The sequence below is a fragment of the Panthera uncia genome (assembly GCF_023721935.1).
Source record: "Panthera uncia isolate 11264 chromosome A3 unlocalized genomic scaffold, Puncia_PCG_1.0 HiC_scaffold_11, whole genome shotgun sequence".
NCBI classification, from domain to species: Eukaryota; Metazoa; Chordata; class Mammalia; order Carnivora; family Felidae; genus Panthera; species Panthera uncia.
In genome coordinates, this window is record NW_026057578.1 from 86,477,903 (window position 1) to 86,493,352 (window position 15,450).

At 43.8% G+C, this 15,450-nt stretch overlaps 1 protein-coding gene across 5 annotated transcripts in view; it reads right to left on the bottom strand.

Moving 5' to 3' along the window:
• The window catches only part of EXOC6B (exocyst complex component 6B), a 615,985-nt gene that overhangs the window by 16,502 nt on the left and 584,033 nt on the right, over window positions 1-15,450 (bottom strand). The gene's annotated exons all lie outside the window — the stretch shown is intronic.

Sequence of the window (15,450 nt, forward strand, 5' to 3'; positions counted from 1 at the left end):
ACATGCTCCTCTGGGAAATTTAACATATAATCTAACTGACAAAATTCTAAATATGCTACCTCTTCAGAACATGGCTGCTACATAAAGTACAGTACGCTTAGTCAAGAGAATTGTAACATACAGGACACTAAACCAGGCCAAGTTTCTTTTGTCTACTCCCTGCCTTGGACAGGATGAAACCAGTTGCATCATTATAAAGTATTTTTCGTAATCACTGATGCACAGGTGCCTTTTAGGAGGAAGGTTAGCACAGCACAAAAGAGCCTCAGGTGGGGTGGGGGAGGGTTCCCTGACTGACGATGTGACCCCAGTTAAACCAATAAATCTGTTTTCTCCTTCCAATACGGAATCATAACACCTGCTGTCAACAGCTGAGGGCAGATCAAGAGAATGACTGTGAAACGTCCACTAAAGAGCACGGAATTGACTACTGACCCGTTTGTGTTCACTGCCCAAGATCTCCCACAACTCCCTATTCCTGGGGCTGGGCCACACTCATTCAGAGAGTGTCTGCCTGCCTTCCATGTATCCTCAGGAGCACTTCATGACACTAAAATCTGAGCAAATGCAGTAGAAAGCAGGAATTATTTTAACAAACCTAAACTGAGTATCAACAATGTATTAGGCATTCTTCTGAAAGGGTGAAGAAGTTATCTCGAGTCTCAAGGAACTCACTCCGGTAAGTAATAGATACAGAATGATGTGAGCATGCTCACAGCTACTCTAACAGAGTGCAAAGAAAGTTCAGAAGAAGAGCATCTATGCCTGAGCCAGGTAGGTGGGGATCACCTTAGGACAAGTAGGACAAATGAGCAAGTGATAAATGACCACATATGCTAAACTAAGGAGATTGAAGTTTAGCCTAGAGGCTTCTCTCCTCGTTTTCATCAAAGCTGCTATATGCTTTCTTCTAGATCAAGGGATGGAAAACTACAGTCACCATTTGTTTATGTAAATAAAGTTTTATTGGAACACAGCCTTGTGCACTAGCTAACATCTATGACTGCTTAGTGCTTTAATAGCTGAGTTAAATAGTTGTGACAGACCACATGGCCTGAAAAACTTAAAATATTCTCTATCCGGTCTTTTACAGAAAAAGTAGCCTTTAGATCCATCCAGGCCAGGGAGGGCAGTGTGCTCTGAAATTCTCTCAGATGTGAGATGTGTAATATCTACTAAATTAAAGACAGAAGGATCATGGAGATCCTTCTGATTGTAAAAAGGTGGCAAAAACTTCATTATCTTAACATCTGGCATCAGAATTCTTTTAGGGCAGAGAAACATGTCTGTATCTTGCTTTGTAAGATCTCCAAGGTGCCAAGACATGTGGTAGAGAAGAGGGAAGAAATCTGTTACTTTGGTTCTTGAGAGGCAGTGAGCTAATCTAAAGAGAGGAGACTTAACTATTATGTGTGTCAAGGGTTAAGAAGGAAATCCCTATTGGTATAATGGCCCCAAAGGTCTCTGATGAGCTGGGATGTCTGATAAGTGACTATTCTAAAGCTGTTTGCTGTGTACTGTGGGGTATAAATCTCCCCTAACAATCCATGCGGCTCAATTCTAATCTTTAGACAAATCTACTCTGCTCTCAATTGCTTGGGTGAATTAGTTATTTATTTTTTGGTGAACTCAAAGAGGCTGAATTTCGCACCTAGAAAGCTGTACATCGGCACTGTGGAAATGGGAGCCTGGGAAAGAAGACTGGAGGTATCTGTCTAGGGATTCACAGGAATCTGAGGAAGGCCATGGGATTTTCCACAGGCTGTGGAACTGGGGTGGACAGAGGTGGCAAGTTTCTCTGGATCTCTAGAGGTTACAGGAACCTGGTTTATACTTGACTTTTGCAGCAACGGCCACTCAATAGGCTGGCTCCTGGGTTTTCCAGAAAGGAAGGGCTGACCTCCTGCTCTTTTTTCCCTGGTTGAGTGCGGGCAGGAGAAGGGGCAAGTGGTGGCCGCGCAGCTCCCTGCCCTGCCTCCGGCCCAGCCGCCAGGCGGATGGAGGCTTCATTAAGCTCTTTATCAGAGACCAACTGCACGTCAGCAGCTTCCCCTGAAACAGAACGTCACTCTGAGAAATATTTATTTGCCTCATAAATGTGGGTTTATAGGTTTGCTATCTAAACTTTTCACCTCTGAGACTACCTTGGTAAAGAGAAAAAGAAAGACAGGGAGGCTTCAGGCTTTCCCATTGTCATCAGCTGGTGCCTGGGGCGGGGAGACTCCCAAACAAAAATGCCAACACCAAGTATTCCTTTGTCAGAGACTGTGAGGCTATTTCTCATTGATGACAGCATCTATCCTGCTGCAGGGGCAGAGGGAAAACCTATTTTCCTGCTGGGTGAGAATAGCCATACTGTACGTACATGTTCAAGGGGAGGATGGAAAGCCTCTTCCGTGGGCTGACATCCGTGGGTGTCACCCAAGGGTGACCCCTTGTTGGGGTGGGGAAGGCAGGCAGGTGTGGGTTTTGGATGGAGGTTAGTGCCGCAGATGTGAGAGAAGGAGGTAGGAGCCATGGGCCAGTGTTCATTCTCCTTCAGCACACCGTGATTCGTTCAAGGTTCTTAGGTAAGTGGATTAGGGACCGTACTATTGGGTTTTTAAGTAAATATGCTTCCCCTCTGGCCAAAATGAGTAAGTGGTTTAAACCCCCGCCCCTTGCAAGGATACTATGGATTGAAGATAGTATTAACAATGTAAGTATAAGCAAACATCCAGGAAATGACAAAGCTCACAAGTCTCTGTATCATGTGCAAGCCCTTTCTCATCCATGCGATAAAGTAAACACAATGATGAGCTAGTCAGGTTTCATAAAGCAGCTGTCCAAATTTGAAATGATTAAAAAGGCTATCTAGAATATGATTTGTATCCACTATTGTGAACAATGAACTTTACTCAGCTTAAGCACATATTGTGCCTTGAAATATTAATGACAGCAATGTGTGTGTAGACTCACATGGGCAAAGACACAAGCCAACTTTTAAAGGTAATGATAATGTGCTATCTCTTAAACTGTAGTGCGGTTGCGGGGGGGGGGGGTGCGGAATATGTGTGGGACTATCCTTTTGTAGCTATTCAGCATCCAATCACAATTTGTTAATAAACTGTTATATACAAAAAATATAAGGAGTGACAACAGTGGTGGCCAATCAAAAAAGTTTGCAAATGCTGGTTAGATCACCTGCAGGAAAGATTATCGACTATCCAAAATTCATAATGAAAATGGTCTGGGTTCTCGTTTATAAATGGATAAATTAAGAAACACTAGTTGTAAAAAATTACTTCTTGCCTTATAGGAGTCATTACAAATGACCACTTAGGAACTTTATGGTGGGCATAAAAAATACATCTAACAGGGAATGTCTTTAGACCCTGGATAAATTTAGAATAAGCAAGAATCTCAATGGCCTGGGAAAGGTGCTTGGGTTTGGACATAAGGCTCAGCCTAGAGAGCTAACTGCTGAAGACCTTAGCTCAGCCACATATGCCTTTAAAATCTATTTTGCTCTGGGTTGGAGGGACAGGAGACTGAATAAAATTACTACTCAGGTTCCATTGCCAAATTACACAACTAGTCAATAGATCAATTAAAGAAGTATTAGATAAGTGACTCTCAGCCACCAAGGGATCCTTTCTGTTTGTTTCCTCTCTAGAAACTCCAAATTTCAAAAGGGTTCTTCTGCCTCCAGAAGACTGTATTAAGTAAACGTTACATGTTCACAGCAAGGAAAGATGGGCATGATTTAAACAGAGAAAAGAGAAAAGGGAATTTCGAACAAAGACACTAGTGGACGCCAAGGTGCACAAATAGGAGTAGCTAAGACATGTTTAAAGGAAGAAGAAATTGGATATTTCTTGAACACTTACTATGTGACATACACTGGGCTAGGCATCTTACTCACCTATTTCATTGAATCCTCAGGCAAATCAACAGCCTATGAGGTAGTATCTCGTTTCACAGACGAAGAAATGAAGGCTCCTCCCCCCTCACCCCCACCAAAGGTTAAAAGAATGGATGGAAAGGAACGTATTCAGAACGTGATAGAGTCAGGACTTGGACCCAGGAATCTTAGTGTGATTCCTAAGACTGGGCTCTTCCCTTTACTCCCTTCTGGGCCCCTCTCGATGGCCCATTGGTATACAACGTGGACGAGCAGAGGTGCCGTATAAAGGAGCAGCAGTGGGAAGACTGAAGAGGTAGTAATGGAGCTGGACTACGGAGAGTACTGACTGCCAGTCTAAGGATTTAAAAAAAAATTTATATACCACGGAGAGTGGTAACATTTCGGTCACAATTTATTAGATCAACAGACTTGAGGAGAAAATTTTCAGGTAGGAAGATCTGAGGTAATGAGGACGTGGACTAAGGTCCAACTGAAGGACAGGAGGTTGACTGAGTGTTGCAGAGGGACAGGGAAGACTGAGCAGTGATTGCAGGGCAGAGTTTTCAAAATCCGTTTCCTCCAGGGATCAGGCAAGCAATACAAATGAATGAATTGGGCAGGGGCTCCCCATGACTGTTCTCGTTCCCCAGAAAAGCATGGATCAGTATGTCTCTGGGTTCTCACACCCGCCTTTTGCTTAAGCTCTGGAGGAGGTGAAGAGATGTGTCCTGCTTTTTCCTTTGTCTTTGCTCACTGTGAATTTTGTAGACAGAGAGGAAGGCTGGCCAGGGGCCCGTGGCAGGTTCAATGTGACCAAAGTCAGTTAAGGCTCACAGAAAGAGTGAAACCTTAACATTATCTAACTCCTTGGGGCCTCTCTCCTCACCTCCATTCCCCTCACCTCCATGACCACAAATACCCTGCCTTTATCAGAATCTCCTTCTAAAATTGTCCTCATGTCAGAAACTGTCACCATATTACTTCTCAGAATTCTTGTTTGAGGGAGGAACAGTTTTGCTTGAATTCTGCCTGGCATCTTTAAAAACACTCTGGACCCCATATATTTATGTATGTGTCTTTGGGTTGGTAAACATACCTTTCTTCATTCTGCTTTCCTTTGCTAGCTTTAAATGTACTCCTTTGGCTTCTGAGGGGTTTTCAGATTTCCAGAACAGAAGACAGAAGACAGCATTGTAGCCCTGGGTCTGTCACCAGCAGCCAGTCTTACTGAGTAGGGCTCCTCTCAGAATAACTTTTGCCGACGACCTGTGACATTAATATCCCTTCGGGTTCTAAGATTCTCAACCTAGAGAATTCTTTATTAGGAAGTAAATAGCACCACCATTCCTTCATCTTACAGAGGAGGAAATTGAGGTCCAGAAAGATTCATGGTAATGTGTGAGGCTACCATGAATGGGGCTGGGGTTAGAACAGAAGCATGTGACTTGTGGTTCACTTCTCTTTCTACTACAGGCAGCAATTTAATTAGCTGGGGGCGAACCAAAGTTCCTGAGACCAGAATACAGGTCAGATGCAAAAAGAGACAAAGGAGAAGGAAAAAGAGATTTTTTTATTAAAAAAAAAAAAAAGTAAAAAAGCATATAAAAGTTATTTTACCTCTGGTGAACAGACGTTACTGATTTGTCTAATTTACTTTCAATCCTCCTTTTGTTTTAAAGGAATAAAATGAGGTGAAAGCCCCCTTCCCTTCCTCCCTTCCTTTTGCCTGCCTGATTTTGTTATGTATCCCCTACGTGGTTTTTTTTTTTTTAATGTTTATTTATTTATTTTGAGAGAGAGAGAGAGAGAGAGAGGAAGAGAGAGAGAGAGATCGAGAGAGAGAGAGAGAGATCAAGAGCATGTACCAGCAAGGGAGGGGCAGAGAGAGAGGAAAAGAGAGAATCCCAAGCACGGTCAGTGCAGAGTCCAATATGGGGCTTGAACCCATGAACTGTGAGATTATGACCTGAGCTGAAATCAAGAGACAGATGCTCAACTGACTGAGCCACCCAGGTTCCCCTATGCTGTTGGTGGAGAAACAACATATGGAAAGGTTTTGTCTTTTAGTTTACATATACAATATTGTACACAATGTTTGCAAGTTGCTTTTTTTCATTCAGTATTACGTTTTCAAGATCTGTCGGTGTTGATCTATGGAAGCCTAGTTCGTTGGCTTTAACTGCCAAACAGCATTCTTAGATATACTACCACGTATTTTGTCAACTCAGTCGCTGATGGGAATTTGTACGGTTGTATGTCCTTGTCTTTGGACATACAAAGACTCCAAGACTCCTTGTCTTTGGAGTCTTTGGGGCAGTTTGCTTGCAGCGCACTGGGCAAGCACAGTGGGAAAGGGTATCACTCAATCTTTACCACCATACGTATCTGAAATGATGTAAAAATGTCAGGCCACTTCCTGGGCCCACTTAAATTACCCCTGAATTTGATACCACAGCAAGCGGTACAGAGAGAACTCAGATGACCAGTCCAGGCCAAGATTCTCAACAAGATAAGCAAAGGAAATCTATCCCTTCTTGGGAAAGAACACGTACAGGAATAAAGAAAGAAGCACAGTAAAGCTGAGGTCATTAAGCCCACTCTGACCAGAATTAAGATAAACACAAAATATTTCTTGTCTGAATAGGAAGGTCAGAAAGTTCTATCCCCATTTCCGAGCCTTTGGGAATGGGTCAGGGAGTCTCTGCAGGATTTCCCAGGGTATTTGGGGCTGACCTGGGGTGGCAGAGAAGTGCCAGCTCCGCTTCCATAGCTATGTCCCCTATTTCCTTGAACTTGAAGAGACGGCCTCTGAAATTTTACAAGAAGCATCTAAGTGCCCGTTAGCTAGGGTTTGAGTTGGGTGGGAAGGAGAAATGAGAAGAAAGGAGCCTCCTTTTGGGAGCTTGGTATCATTTCTCAGGGGTCCTGGGATGGAAAGATTTTTTTTTCTTATTCTGCATAGACAAGCTGAGTCTTCTGATTTCTCATCTGGCCACAGCAATAAGGTCTTTCGTCTGCGGTGGCATGGGAGCCTTTAACCCACACTAGGCCCTTGTTTTTATTATCTCTGGGTTAGAGTAAGGTTTGTCATGAGATCTCAAATCGGTGTAGTTTTCTGACTCAGTTTCTCAGTTAGGTGAATTTGCTAAAAATCTGCTCCAATTTATTATATAAGGGAACGAAAAAAGATATAGTAAGTGAAAGCACTTGAAAATTTCACATTGTTATTATAGTTAATAACACTATTACCACAGGGTATCATTATTATTCAAAGAGATTTTTAAAAAGCAACTAAACACTACCCTTCACGAACTTTAAAGCAATAAAACTTGTCTGCCTTTTGCTTCAATGTTGTCGACTGGAGCCTCTGGCTCTCCTCCAAGCTACAGCTCCCGTGTCCTGACCCCAGAGCTATCGTGTCCATATTCTCTGTGAGCCGGGACACATGGACATACTCCAGCTTAGCATTTGTCCATGTGGCTTGTTCCCCGGAGCAGAGTTCCTTCAAGGACCTTAACAAGGGCCAGATTATCAGCTGTGGTTTTTTTTTGCGGGGGACCACCCACAGTTTAAATACCATGGCCGAGCTGTGGGAAAAACAATTTATTCTTTTACCTGAGGTCTCTCCCATGTCTACAAGAAAATCGCCCCGAAGTAGATATCACGGCGTACTGGCAAATCACCATCGTCTTCTCACCCTTTGACTAGTCCTCTCCATCTGGTGACCAGCCTCATTCCTGACTTGAAGGCTTTATCTTTGACAGCTAAATATTCCCAATACATTCCCCTGTCCCCTCTGTGGATCTCAAAGGCAAACATTGAACAACACTGGGCTTGGGGTAGAAGGTGAGTTAGGAAATCTTCAGTTACAGAAATAGGTGGTATTGAGGCAGCTCCAAGCTGTTTTGCCCGGGAGCTGTAGTGAGTTCAGGATTTCTATTGTCTTACTTCTGTGCCACTGGGCAGGATACCAACTTCTCTTCAAAGTGGAAATAATAATACCTACCCTGGGAAAGTGCTCAGCATAGTGCCTGGCATGAAGTAAATGCTCAGGAACCATTAGTGGTGGTGATGACGATGATGATGATGATGATGATGATGATGACAGCGATGAGGAAGAGGAGGAGGAGGAGGAGGAGGAGGAGGAGGAAGAGGAAGTGACAAACCAACTCACTTATTTCTGCCTTCACAACTGCACTCGTGCTGTTCTCTGATTTGGAATACCTCCCCTTTTCTCTTTGTCCCATCCAGACCCTTCCCTTTCTAAAGAGACCCTTAAGAAGAAGCCTTCTCAGATCATGCCAGGCACAGTCTCTCATTTGGTGGCATCATAGCTTATCTTAAGCCCCTAACCGTTCCTTTTGTCTTGCCTCCTCAGGGAGATTGTAAGCTCCTTCAGGGCAGGATCTATCGTTTTCTCTGCTTCTACCTAACACAGGTCTGGTCCAATGTTAACTATGAGATGTTTAGTATTGAGTACAGTCACAGAGGCTTCCATTTCCTGGTCCCAGAGTGGTACCAAGCACAGCATAAAGGCAATTTCACAGCTGAAGGCTGTGTCTACCTGGCTGCCAATATCCCCAGACTTTCTTTACCACCCCACACTACTAAAATGGACCTGTGTTGGGTTGACAGGGGTAAAGCCCACTTTCTCTAAATACTCCTCAAATGAGTAAGGGGTGCTAGCAGCTGGTTTGAGATTCAACACTTGCCACAGAAAATTCACTAAGCAATCATTCTTGCTCTGGATACTGGAATGCTAAGTATATCCCACATTCCCAAGAGGGATGCTGAGGTACAGCACAGGTTATGTTCCCAGAGGAACTAGAGACAGAATCTGTACTGGCCCAGAGGCTATGGACTGCCAAGGAAGTGGGTTTATGGCAAGTCAGAGTTGGTCAAAATCATCACGTGGCCACTGCTCATCTATAACCTGTTGATCTTCAGGCTATGGTTCCCGGTACTGCCCATACACGCTGCCTCTGTAAGTTTCTGGGATTCTGTGGCCTGGAAGCATCTCTGTAAATGGGGTGTGCACCAAAGCACAGCCCTACAACTGAGGGGAACTTGTGACAGAGTTCCATCCCAAAGCGGTCTTTAGCTTTCTCTGGATGCCAACAGAGTCCCTCTCCTTCGTCCTCTTACCTCCATGGCCAGATCAAAGGTATTCTCACCTTTCAGCCCGTGAGCACCTTAAGGGTTCGTCCGTGTTTCCTCCCTTAGTGTTTAGCACTGTGGGTGGAGCACAACAGAAGCTCATCAGTAAATGTGGGCTGACTGACGCTCGTGAGAAAGTGTCACAGGAGGCCGTGTCCTGGGGCCCCGAGTGCATCGGAGCAAGCGCCTTTGCCTGAGGTCTTCCTTCGGGCCTCCCCTGGGTTCCCTGCAGCTCCCTGGGTGCCAGGGCTGCCTCCACAAGGTACTGGTCTCTGCTTTCTGTTGGTGTTTCTTCATGCTCTCCAAAAGGCAGAGAATGGGTGGAAAGGCTCAGCCACAGGATATTGGACTGTTTACAGTTGGCCAGGCCAAGATTAGCGTGAGCACAACATATGCCAAGTTCATTGGAAGTTACATTTTCCCTTTGTTTACACATTAAAGGGGAGAAGACCAGAAGGGAAAAAAAAAAAAAGCAGGTGACCTCCTGTTAACCTCACTCGTCTGCAAGAGGCTGCTGCCCTCACCTCTGAATGAACTTTCAGATTATCTCAGACAAGATTCACCTTGCGTTGAACTTGTACGCCTGCTCTGAAGCCCCCAGTCACGTAGCTGTGATTAAACATTACAGAGTGGCCATAAATTTACAGAAGTATTATTGTGGCTTGCTTTCCTCTTTCTTCTTTGGGAGAGGAAGAGAGCAATGAGTTTAGGGTGGGGGGAGCTCAAAAAGGGGAAACTCGTAGTCAAACAAACAGTTCCTTTTCACAGCTCTGAACAAAAGAGAAAACATTGCATAGGTGTCCCAGAAAGAAGGGCAAAGAGATTTGGCCATGGGAGAGAAATTAAGGCTCCAGAAGACCTCGAAAGCCCCAAACTCAACAGAGCGGCTGAGATGCTCCCGGGCCCATCTCCAGGCAATTTCGAAGTTTGCAGGCAAAGCAGGAACCTGTTCTGCCCTCGTTCCTGGCTTGTCTTGAAGGGTATCCTTGAAGTGATACTTCTGCCTGTGCGAGAGAGGTGCCCTCCCCTGGGGTGGCTCCACGGTGTGCGGCAGGCTGATAGGGCGGCAGGCAGGGGAAGGTTGCAGGAAAACATAGTTCGTTTTGTTCTCTGAGCTGCTCTGAGAGATGAGGACACCCTAACATCTGGGATATTGAAATGGAGACTGGACAGAGACTAGCCCATATTCTAAGGAAACACCCTGTAGCTGTACCCAGGAGACTGACCAGATGACCTAAGAATATTTCTTTCTATGATTCACTGTCTTATGCCAAAAGTATGAGAAAAAAATGGATGTTCTGCTGAAGTAACGTTTGCTAAACCCTCTAGGATCCCAAAGCCAAGATACGCCTGCAAAAGCCCTGTGCTGACCCTTAAACAATGAGACCTCTATGACCAGAAAAGGCCACGGAGTGCTCTGTTTGATCCAAAAGATTTGTAAAAAGTGGTCAGGAAGCCCAGACTGAGGTGATAGGCCCTGGCCAGCAAAGTCACCTTTGGAAAGGACTCGTTCTGTCTCTGGTTACCCTATGGCAGTGACAGGGGTCCTAAAGAGGCTCATTGTTTCTACAGTTGGCAAGGCCTTGTCCATAAAAGCAGCCAAGTGCAGGCAGGGTCCATCAAACGAGGAAAGCAGCTGATGGCTTAGCTCCGCTTCTGCTCTCGGCAAGATCTCTCGCTGCTTGTAAGAATCAGCCAGGAATCAGAAAACGGCCTTTGGGACTACTCAGGCATTGCCTCTGACACACAGAACTGAGCCGGGAAATGAAAAGGTCAGGGAGCCAGGACAGTATTGGGGATATTTAAATCTGACAAGGGAGTTCTGAAGTCAGCCTCTGGTCCCAGTTTTGAACCTGTGTTCAAAACTCTGATCAGGACTTAGAGAAGAGAGAGAATGGGCTCCTGCCTCCCAGAGCACATTCTGTGTTTGGTAGCGAGTCCAGGAGGCTGAACATATGGGGCTGGGATGTGACATTCAGGGGGAAAGCTGAGAGCAAACAGGGGCTGTACTGAAGCTGACAGTCCGAAGGCAGGCAAATAACCACCTAACACATAGGTAGCAGCCACGAGCAGTGAGACAGACTCAACAGGGCAGCTAGGAACCAGGAAGGCATACACAAGAGGAAGAAAGGCAAATCTGTGCCAAAAGCTAGAAAATATGAGATTAGACTGTGGGGTGGAAATTTAGGGCAGAGGTGGTGGGGAGGAGCATAATAAGTTACATCTGTTGAGAGCTGAAAGTCAGCCAGACACAATATTAAATGCTTTATTGGCATCGTCTCATTTAATATTCTTCTAAAAGGAACATACTATTGTGCCCACTTTACAGGTAAGGAAACTGAGGCACACAGCAGCCAAGCCAACTGTTCAGAAGCACACTTCTAATAAGCAGGAAGTCAGAATTTGAATCTAGGCCTACCTGATTCAGTGATCTTCAAATATGAGAGTAGAATATTAGAACCACAGAATTAAGGAAATCTATAAAAGCTCATGTGGGTCAGGATGAATGGAACATCCTCCTCCTTTTCCTACCATCCTTCAAGGTCTTGCATTAGCCCTCATCCTCTCTAGGAGACCCTGAATACCACTATGGGCTTCTGAGATTTACCCTTTCTCTGAATTCCATTTGTACTCACTGTTTATGGTGCACAGGAAGCACTGTAGCACATGTTTTTCTATTCTTGCAACTGTTTGTCCCTCACAACTGAATAGCTGACTATGTCAGTAAGCCAGATGTTGACATAGAGAGCAACCTAAGTGTTTTATGTTTATATATCCCCGAATGGAAAGTTCAATTCTTTGAGGTATGAAATTCACAATGCTTAATCCATTGAGAGGCACACACAGTAGGATTGCAACACCCTTGTGACTAAGCCCCCCGAAGCCGACGCAAGCTCTCAGTGTACAAAACGAGGAAACATTTTCTAAAGAAGAGAGCTGAGGAATGTGCTGGAGTAAAGGGTGTAAGGAGTATCTGTGTGAGAGTAGAATGACCTCTACTTCTTTTGTGTATACTGTTTTTTCAAAATGATGCAGCACTATTGTGTAATTTCTTCATAAAAACTATATATGTTTTTGGAAAAAAAAATCAGGAAAAACTTCCTTAACTCAAAAAAGCATAATGGGCAAACTATCATCTATAATCTCATCTCCTAGAGATAATAATTGTCAATGATTTGGTATCTAGCCTTCGAGACTTTTTTCTTTTCACCAAAAATACAGCATATTGGACATCTTTGCAAAAACTGGTTCTTCTCCACTAATACAGCCCAGACATCTTTTACATGTAAACACCTATAGATAAACCCAATCATTTTAAAAGACTCAACAGTGTCTACTTTTAGTGGCTATATGCCATCATACTAAGATGAACGAGTCCCTTACGGGTAGATATTTTGGCTCCTGTCACTCCCAATACTTCCCAATATTACCAGATGCCTTGACGAAATGCTCTTTGGGCATTTCTTCACTTGTTTCCTTGGGAAACAATGCAATATAGTACAGTGGCTCAAAGTGTTGACTCTGGATCTAGACAGATGAAGTTACATTCCTAGCTCTTCCACTTACTAACTTTGTGACCTAGGGCAAGTTTTCTAACTTCTCTACTATTTTGTTTCATTATCTATATAATGGGGATAATAATAGTACATAGGGTTGCTGTGTGGATTGAATGAGTTAATTCATTCAAAGCCCGTAGAACAGTGCCTTTCACACAGTAAATGCACGACAAATGTTAGCCATGATGATGCTGATGATGGCTGAAGGGAAATTCCTGGAGGCAGAATTCCAGGTCACAGCTTTCACCATTCATTGGTAAACTGCTCTCCAGAAATGAATATCAATTTATTCTCCCATTAGCAGGTATCGGACTGTTTTTGAATGGAAATACCTGAACAGAGCAGAGATGAACATTTTCCAGAAATACTAGTGGGGCTATCTCACTGAGCAAAAATCTTTACGTTTATGATCTCGATGATCCCTTTCCACCATAAAATGCCATGTTTCTTGCTCTCTTCTTAAATCATATAAATGTAATAAAAATCAGGGGAACATGTTGAAAATACCTGGAACCCTTTGGAAGGAGAGTGATAACTTGTATTTAGATGGCGCTTTACAATTTACAAAATGTTTTCAAATATATTCTCATTTTGTGGTACAAATACCACCTAACTTACTGGCTATGAAATCTTGTATTTTCCAACTGGAACAATTGACTAATGATTCGGTTACAAAATAACCAAAGGGATGCCAGTTCCCACCTTAACCCCTTTCTAGATCCTAAGACCCTGCACCTCAGAATGAAATAAGCCCAGGGAGCCTGCACCCTTCACTTCACCACCCCCAGATGGCAAGTTCATACTTTCTCTTCTCTTCTCTTCTCTTCCATTGTCACTATCCAAGCATTCATTCACAAGCTTCTTCTCTCTGGATTTTAACCTTGCAACCACAGCTATTTCTCTTTACTCTCTGGTAACTTTTGTGTCAAATGAACCATAGGCAAGGAGTTAAAGATACAATCTTGTTACCTGAAGTATCTTGAGCTATTTTAGTTGACTCCTTGTTTCTCACTTCATCAATGGTGAGCACCAACTAGAAATTTACAAGTACAAGTTCCTGTTTCTCTCCTGCTGTTCCCCAATCCCCTAAAAAACCTTCTTTCTTAAAGAAATCAAAGCTGGGCCTGGTGTGTTCAGAACCTTCCCCAAATTCTCCATTTTAGCACCCTCCCCTCCTAATAGAAAGTGTGACTATTGCACTCTACTGGAAGTTAAATGTGTTTCAGCCAAAGACCCTATGCAGACACATGTTCACGGCAGAAAAGAACTAGTGGCTTGTTTAAAAAACTAGGCTCTAGTTCCATTTCTGATCATTGCAGCATTTGCTGAAGTAAGGGCTACGTCTCCATTAGAGAGTGTCTCTATAACCTTTGCCTTGAATGTTAAAATCAAGAAGGATGCACTGAAAATACAATTGTGGGCATTAGAATAATGCTCTTACCTAATTACCAATGCCTGTAATCAAGGCAGTCCCTCTTCCTTAAAATACATGGAGTTTAATTTTGGTCTTCAGTGATGACATTTTTATATTGTTGCTCTTTGTATTCAGTTACGATACAACTAACGAGGCTGCTGTGCACAGATTACGCAGGCATAAATTGAAAAAAAACCCTACTGTAAATTGTAAGGCTTTCTTTTGATGAGTATCTGTAGCTGCCATCTCTAGGGTGTGCTGTTGTTTTAGGTCCTAAATCTTTGCTTGCTATCTGTCTCTTCCTTAATTCTCTCTACTTTGTCTCCAGATTTTATTTTTTAGGCATCTAATTAAACACCCTTTATTGAGTATTTTCTCTGCATTTGCCATCATGTGAAACACTACCAGGACTACAAAGAAAGGAACAGATACTACCTCTACCTTCAAGGAGTCTACAATTTAGTTGGGGATCCAGGCTAATGTATTTAAGTCAATAGATCTGCTGTCATTTTTACTGATGACATGTTATCTTTCCATCAATGCTAAATAAAATGAGCATATCGATATGCAGTAAGGTATGGATTGCTACAGGAGGTTTACAAGAGTGAGCACTGGATAATATTTTGTTCACACTGTAGACCCATTTCCTAGAATAGTGCCTGACACGGACACGACACCCAATAAATATTTATAGAATGAATTCTCTCCTCTCCTGACCTGCCATCTATTTTAAAGCTAAGGGACTAGGTGTTTTCCAGGACGTGTACCTTCCCCAAAGGGCCCCTGAGTCGTTACAATTTCCATAAAGTTGTGCAGTTTTCTGGCAGCCATCCCAGAGGGGGTCATGCCTCATCTAACAAATCGGTGTGTGCTCCTTCCCTGGGGACAGTGCCCATGGGAGCTTGGTTTGTACTTCTAATGAGACTGGGGGGTTTTGGTGGGTGGTGGAGAGCAGCAAGGTGCTGCTACAGGTCTGCAGCAGTGAGGCCTGTTTCCTCAACATAACGTGCACACATCCCCTGTGGCTGGGAAAGGGCATTTGGCCTTGAAATATTACGCGCGGTGGGGCGCCTGGGTGGCGCAGTCGGTTAAGCGTCCGACTTCAGCCAGGTCATGATCTCACGGTCCGTGAGTTCGAGCCCCGCGTCAGGCTCTGGGCTGATGGCTCAGAGCCTGGAGCCTGTTTCCGATTCTGTGTCTCCCTCTCTCTCTGTCCCTCCCCCGTTCATGCTCTGTCTCTCTCTGTCCCAAAAATAAATAAACGTTGAAAAAAAAATTAAAAAAAAAAAAAAAAAGAAATATTACGCGCGGGATCCAAGAGAGCAACACTTATTTACAAATGCGTCTCCTCAAAGCGTCCACTTAGCACTGATTTGAGGGTGCCGATTAGGACAGAGAACCATAAGCTGAGCCAAATGGTAGAAGGCAACCCCCGC